Below are 8,000 nucleotides of genomic sequence, written 5' to 3'. Positions count from 1 at the left end.
TGAATAGCTGAAACACTAGAACAGGAGTGAGGCTGTGAGGTGAATAGCTTTCCTGCTGACCTAGCAGGGGAGCTGAAGTAGTTCACACTTTGCATCCTGATAAAACTTCGGCACATTTAACTAAGAGCTCCCTCAGCCACCATCCTCAAGGCTGGGACCTCAGCCCATCATTGGGTATTACATCTACCCACCTTCCTTAGGCACAACTGGTGCCCCCCAGGGGTTCTCTCTGATTGACCTAAAACCTGAATCATCAACTCAGTAAATAAAACACTGGGGAAAAGTTAAATAAATAAATACACTGTATACTACAAGAGAATGAGATAAGCTTCAAGAGATCTCTGTCATCTCGACTTCATAAAAGAGAGTAAACTCACCCATACAGCAAGAATATAACAACTATAACCAGCACCTGGGAAAACCAGTGCACAAAGACTCTCTATAACTAAGAATCTCATACAGAGTCTTCACCCCTACAAGCACCAAGAATCAAATTAGGCAAAATTCAACATTAAAATCTGATTTATAAGAGGGAAAAAAGAAAAAAAACCAAAAAAACACAATTCAACAATCTCAAGAAATAGTTTACCAGAATAAGAAGGAAAAAGAAAAGTAATTCTGGCAACATGACAATACAGGGTTTTATAACACTCCCCAAAGTTTACACAAGCTCCTCAGCAATGGATCCAAACCAAGAAGAAATTTCTGAATTGCCAGATAAAGAATTCAGAAAGTTAACTGCTAAGGAGATACCAGAGAAAGGTGAAAACCAACTTAAAAAAATTAAAAAAATACAGTTTATGAATGAAAAATTCTTCAAAGAAATAGATATTATAAAGAAAAAAATAACGATTTCTGGAAATAAAAGACACACTTAGAGAAATGCAAAATTCGCTGGATGATTTCAACAATAGACTAGAACAAACAGAAAAAAGAACTTCAGAACTTAGAGACAAGAATTTCAAATTAACTCAATAGCAAAAAGACTAAATAAATAAGTAAATAAATAAATAACATCTTCAAAAAATTTGGAATTAGTTTAAATGACCAAACCTAAAAATAATTGGTGCTCCTGGGAAAAAAAGTCAAATCTAGAAGTTTAGAAAACTTATTTGAGGAAACAATTGAAGGAAACTTCCCTCACTTTGCTAGCTATATAGACATTCAAATACAAGAAGCTCAAAGAACTCCTGAAAAATGCATCATGCAAAGATCATCACGTAGGCACATAGTCATCAGGTTATTTAAAGTCAAGATGAAGAAAGGAATCCCAAAATCTTTGAGACAAAAGAACCTAATAACCTATAAAGAAAAGCTAATCAGATTAACAGTTGATTTCTCAGCAGAAACCTTACAAACCAGAAAAGATTGGAGTCCTAACTTTAGCCTCCTGAAACAAAATAACTGTCAGCCAATAACTTTGTATCCAGCAAAATTAAACTAGAAATACACCAAAATAGAACCTCCCTAAAGTATAAATCTCACAGGGCCTATAAAACAATAACATAATACTAAAAAAACAAGGTACTTAGGCAAAAACTAGCATGATGAATAGAACAGTACCTCACCTCTCAATATTGACATTGAAAGTAAATGGACTAAATGCTGCACTTAAATAATAAAGAATGCAGACTAGATAAACCTTTACCAATTAAGTATGTCCTGTCTTCAAAAGACTCACCTAACACATAAGGACGCATATAAAGTTTTAAAAAATATTTAAATAAATATTTTTATTTTAGTTTTAAAAATTTTAATAGTTTTGGGGGAACAGGTGGTATTTGGTTACCCGAATAAGTTCTTAAGTGGTAATTTCTGAGATTTTTGTGCACCTGTCCCAAGCAGTTGTGTAGACTTTGATACCTCAATCCCTTCCTACCCTTCCCAGCAAGTCCCCAAAGTTCATTATATCATTTTTATGTCTTTGAATCCTCATAGCTTTAGCTCCCATTTTTGAGTGAGAATGTATGATATTTGGGTTTCCATTTCTGAGTTACTTTACTTAGAATAACGGTCTTTTTTTATTTTTTTATTTTTTGTATTTATATATCTGTATTCTTTTTTTTTATTATACTTTAGGTTTCAGGGTACATGTGCACAACGTGCAGGTTTGTTACATATGTATCCATGTGCCATGTTGATTTCCTGCACCCATTAACTCGTCATTTAGCATTAGGTAAATCTCCTAATGCTGTCCCTCCCCCCTCCCCCCACCCCACAACAGTCCCCGGAGTGTGATGTTCCCCTTCCTGTGTCCATGAGTTCTCACTGTTCAATTCCCACCTATGAGTGAGAACATGCGGTGTTTGGTTTTTTGTCCTTGCGATAGTTTACTGAGAATGATGTTTTCCAGAATAATGGTCTTAAACTCAATACTGGTTGATGCAAATGCCATAATTTTGTTCCTTTTTTTGGCTGAGTAGTATTATGTGGTATATATATACCACATTTTCTTTATCCTCTCATTCATTGATGAGCATTTAGGCTGGTTCCTTATTTTTGCAATTATGTCTTTTTCATATAATATATATTTTTTTCCTTGGGGTAGATACCCAGTGGTGGGATTCCTGAATCAAATGATAGTTCTACTTTTAGTTCTTTAAAGAATCTCTGTACTGTTTTCCACAGTGTTTTTACTAGTTTACATTCCCACCAGCAGTGTAAAAGTGTTACCTTTTCAGCACATTTACACCAACATTTATTATATATTTTTTGATTTTCTAATTATGGCCATTCCTACAAGAGTAAGGTGGTATCTCATTGTGGTCATAATTTGCATTTTCCTGATAATTAGTGATGTTGAGCATCTTTTCACATATTTGTTGACCATTCGTGTATCTTCTTTTGAGAATTATCTATTCATGTCCTCTGCCCCTTTTTGATTCAGTTATTTGGTTTTTCTTCTTGCTGATTTGTTTGAGTTATCATAGATTCTAGATAATAGTCCTACGACAGATGCATAGTTTTCAAATATTTTTCCCATTCTGTGGGGTGTCTGTTTACTCTGCTGATTATTTCTTTTGCTGTGCGGGAGCTTTTTAGCTTACTTAGGTCCCATCTATTTTGTTGTTGTTGTTGTTGTTTGTTTTTGTTACATTTGCTTTTGGGTTCTTGGTCATGAACTCTTTGCCTAAGCCAATGTCTAAAAGAGTTTTTCCAACGTTATCTTTGAGAATTTTTATGATTCCAGGTCTTAGATGTAAGCCTTTGATTTATCTTGAGTTGATTTTTTTATAAGGTGAGAGATGAGGATCCAATTTTATTCTTTTACGTGTAGCTTGCTAATTATCTCAGCACCGTTTGTTGAATAGAATGTCCTTCTTCCACTTTATATTTGTGTTTCCTTTTTCAAAGATCAGTTGGCTGTAAGAATTTGGCTTTACTTCTGGGTTCTCTATTCTGTTCCATTAGTCTACATGCCTATTTTTATACCACTACTGTGCTGTTTTGGTAGCTACAGCCTTGTAGTATAGTTTCAAGCTGGGTAATGTGATACCTCCAAGTTTGTTCTTTCTGCTTAGTTTTGCATTTGCTATGTGGGCTCTTTTTGGTTTTATATGAATTTTAAAATTGTGTTGTTGTTGTTGTTTACTTTTGTGAAAGATGGTGATGGTATTTTGATGATAATTACATTGAATCTGTTGATTTTGGCAGTATGGTCATTTTCACAATATTGATTCTACCCATCTATGAGAATGAAATGTGTTTCTATTGTTTGTGTCATTGATGATTTTTTTCAGCAGTGTTTTGTAGTTTTCCTTGTAAAAATCTTTCACCTCCTTTGTTAGGTACATTTCTAAGTATTTTATTGTTTTTGCAGCTGTTCTAAGGCTATTGTTGGTATAAAGCAGTGTTACCGATTTGTGTACATCAATTTGGTATCCTGAAACTTTATAGAATTCATTTATCAGGTCTAAAAGCTTTTCAACTGACTCTTTAGTGTTTTCTAGGTATGGTATCATATCATCAGTGAAGAGTCACAGTTTGACTTTCTCTATGCCAACTAGCATAACTCTTTCTTTCTTCCTTTTTTTCTTTCTTTCTTTCTTTCTTTCTTTCTTTCTTTCTTTCTTTCTTTCTTTCTTTCTTTCTTTTTTTCTCTTTCTTTCATTCTTTTGTCCTTCCTTCCTTCCTTTCTTCCTTCCTTCATTTCTTTTTTTTGTCTGATCGCTCTGGCTAGGACATCAAGTACTATGTTGAATAGAAGTGTTGAAAGTGGGCATCCTTGCCTTGTTGCAGTTCTTAGGGGGAATTTTTAAACTTTTCCGCATTCATTATAATGTTGTCTGTGGGTTTGTCATAGATGGCTTTTATTGCCTTGAAGTATATCCCTTCTAAGCCAATTTTGCTGAGGGTTTTAATCATAAAGCGATGCTGGATTTTGTCATGCTTTTTCTGCATCTATTGAGATAATAATATAATTTTTGTTTTTAATTCTTTTTTTATGTTATGTTTCACACTTATTGACTTGCATATGTTAAACTATACCTGCAGCCCTGGTGTAAAACCCACCTAATCATGGTGTGTTGTCTTTTTGATATACTGCTGGATTTGGTTAGCTAGTATTTTGTTGAGGATTTTTGTATCCATGTTTACCAGGGATAGTGGTCTGACATGCTGAATTGAAGAAGAAACCTCAAGTTCTCTCTGAATACCCCATCCTGTCATCTCTCAATCCTCTGTCTCTCCCAAAGCACAGTATCAAGTTAATCTCTGAAGTTCTCTTATCTGCTTAAAGTCCAGAACTGCCAAAGAATAAAACCATTACCTCTGGTCTTTCCACTGAGTTTCATTCACAGAACTCAAATCATGAGAGGAAAGAACTGAAGCCTGTCAACACTCCTGGACAGACTTTTGTCACAAACCATTGTCTGTCCTGTGGGTCAAACAGAATTTGTCTTGAGCCATTGTATGATCTTATATCCCATTGAATTACCCTAAGAATTACTTACTGCCCCTCTAAAATTATCCTAAATTTCCTACTTTCCTTTCCCCTAAGAAGTGCATATAACCATCTGTAACCCATTATGTGGTGGGGTAATCACGTTGTGATTTTCTACCTATTCTCATTAATAAATTTGTATGCTTCTTCTCTTATTATTCTGTTTTTTATCAGTTGATTTTCAGTGAGCCTTTATACAATGAAGGGGGATTTTTTTCTTAACTCTTACGATATTATCTACCTATATTGTCTAATATGGTAGCAACCTGACATATGTGGCTATTAAATACTTGAGATGTGGCTAGTACAATTGAGGGATTAAATTATATTTTATATTAATTTAAGTGTGATAGTCATATGTAGCTAGTGGCTATCAAATTGGGCAGTACATATCTAGAAACTATATCCTTAATGGCTAAGCTATACTCTTTTTATTGATAATTTTGTATGGGTCAAGTATTCAGCAAAATAGACTACATGCATTATCTTTTTTGTTTCTTATGACAATACTGTCAAAGTAAGTACCATGATTATCACAATTTTATTTTTCAGAAATAAATAAGGCTCAAAGAGGTTAACTAATCCAAGGTCACACAGAAAATAAGTGGAGAAGCCAGAATGAGAAACTTGATTACTCAAAAACATTTCCTCTTTGCCATACTACACTAACATAATAAGGCAATGCATAGTCCCTCTCCTGAAGGAGCTTACACAGCAACCAATTAAACAAAAACACATTATATCTGTGGAACTATTAAATCATAATGCAAATCAGCATGCAACCAAAAACTGAATTACATGACACAAACAAACTACTCTTGCAAAATAGTGCATAAAGTGGGCTAGACTAAGTGAAGATTTGCTTGCTAAAGGATATGGCACTTGATCTCAATAGAATTTGGATAGAGAGTAGAGGAGACAGTATTCTAGACCTGATATAAATCATGAACAAACATACAGAAGCAAACATTTCCCTCCTCAGAATATTTTAGTAGATGTAAAACCTAACCTAACCTGGATTAAGTGAAATATTTATATGTAAGAAAATTACGTGATAAGTTGGATAGATTAGATGGAATATAATTCTGAAGGATCCTGAAAGTCATATTGAAAAGCACAGATTTTATCTACAGGAACTTAAAATTAAAAGTGAAAGTGTTTGTTGTGAGTAACAGCTGGGAAATGAAAAAGGTCCACTAAAGGCTCATATTGAATTTGTAGAATTCACAGAGACTCTGCCTAATCATCTTCTCTATAAAAATTAGTCCAGCATGACAATCAATCATCACAACCTATCCAATGAAGTTCTAAAAATAATCAGAGCTTCTCCATTTAACACAATATCTACATCACTGATGCCAAAACCAGTTTGATAATGAGGCTTACTTTACATGTTTGACACATTCTCTGTCTCAATTTGTAGTAAACACATGCCTGTTTTGCATGAGTAGATATTGAAATTTGTATAATTAAGTATTGCATATCAAAAACATCTTCAGAAAATTATGACCAGTGTATCCAACCCAAAAAATTTAGTTGGAACGGAAATCTAAAAACGGTTAGAAGAAAACTATGATCGCTATTAGAAGACGTAAGGAAAGTGAAGCAAAAACATAATTGTATGATTTCGGAAGAGTTATGAAGGTGGCCAAATGATTAAGATTTTAAATTATAGGTCACAGTCTAAGAAGTTAACTTTGTGCATAATCTACAAAGTGAGAAGAGAAAGATATTTTGTCTAATCTTTTAAAAAATGACATAAATCAAAATGAAAATCATTTTAGATTTTGAAACTCTCAAAGTATAAATAAAAATAATTTAAAGGTAATAGCAATTCTTGATTTGGTTTAGCTCAAACCACACTTATTAGATTGGCTATATTGGAAAATGTGGAACAGTTAAACAGCAATTTTTCTTACCTGAGTTTTGATTAAGAGATAGAAAACTGAGCTGTATGATTGTAAGCAAAGCCAGTCACAGAAGTCTGTAGGAAGTGCATGACAAATTTGAGTCGTTTAGTGTTATGGAAGCAAAGGATAGAGGGAAAATATAAAGCGCCCAAAGGTAAATGGATGTATGCTCACAGGCTATGCGTGCCATCCATAAATAATTACATTCGAGGGTATGTAGTGGTAGATTTTAAAGGCCACTGTAAAAGAAAGAGAAGTGCAGAATGTAATCAATCATGCTGAAAGAGCATACACAGGTTATAATATATCAAACTGAGGAAAACTAATGATAACTTAATGAAGTTTAAGGGAGCACAAAAAGTGATTTTTAAAAGACACAAAGGCAAGCAATGAAAACAAAATCACAAAATGATGAGATTAGCAATAGAAAATTTTTCAGAGCCTGAACATCCCCATCAGGGAGTACAAGAAGAAGACTGACTCACAGCTTCTATTTATTGCAGAATAAGTTAAGACTAGGGAAATGGAATTGCTTTCTTTCTCATTATTAAGAGTAGAAGAAAAGAAGAAAGAAAGATAGAAAAATGAGAAAGGGAATATCCATGATCTTGCTTTACTCAAACAGAATGACGATATTTTGGAGAATATTATGCCAACAAAGACAAATGAGCTTAGTACAAAATATACCAAAGGTGAGACTCTTAGAAACACCAATTCTTTGTTATTTCTACTGAGGAAATACACACTTCTACCACATTCTGTTTAGTCTTTGTCAATAGAGTCTCCTTTCCTCTATACAAAATAGGACCCAAATGCTACGCTCCTCCAAGTAAAGTTTGGGCTTCAGGACTTCATAAATTTTCATATTTATTTTAATGGAGCTTCCATAAGTAGAGCCACATTTTTTGTTTCCAGGGTATCACTATGAAGTTCTCAGATTTTGTAATTTGTCCATAGATTGCTACACTGGAATTGTTGGAAATTTCAGTAAGCTGGTACCTCGATCCACAATATTCAAAGACAGTAGTTTTGTCAAATTGCTTATTTGCATTTTACTGCTTGCATTTTCTCCCCTCGTTTGATAAATGTTATTATTTCATCCTTAAAATAAATTGTTATAAAAGCTCAAATGATCATTTTCTATTTTA

This window comes from Hylobates moloch, unplaced genomic scaffold, assembly GCF_009828535.3.
Source record: "Hylobates moloch isolate HMO894 unplaced genomic scaffold, HMol_V3 SCAFFOLD_7, whole genome shotgun sequence".
Taxonomy (NCBI): Eukaryota; Metazoa; Chordata; class Mammalia; order Primates; family Hylobatidae; genus Hylobates; species Hylobates moloch.
The sequence above is the reverse complement of the archived record's forward strand: the minus strand, read 5'-3'. Positions refer to the sequence as shown.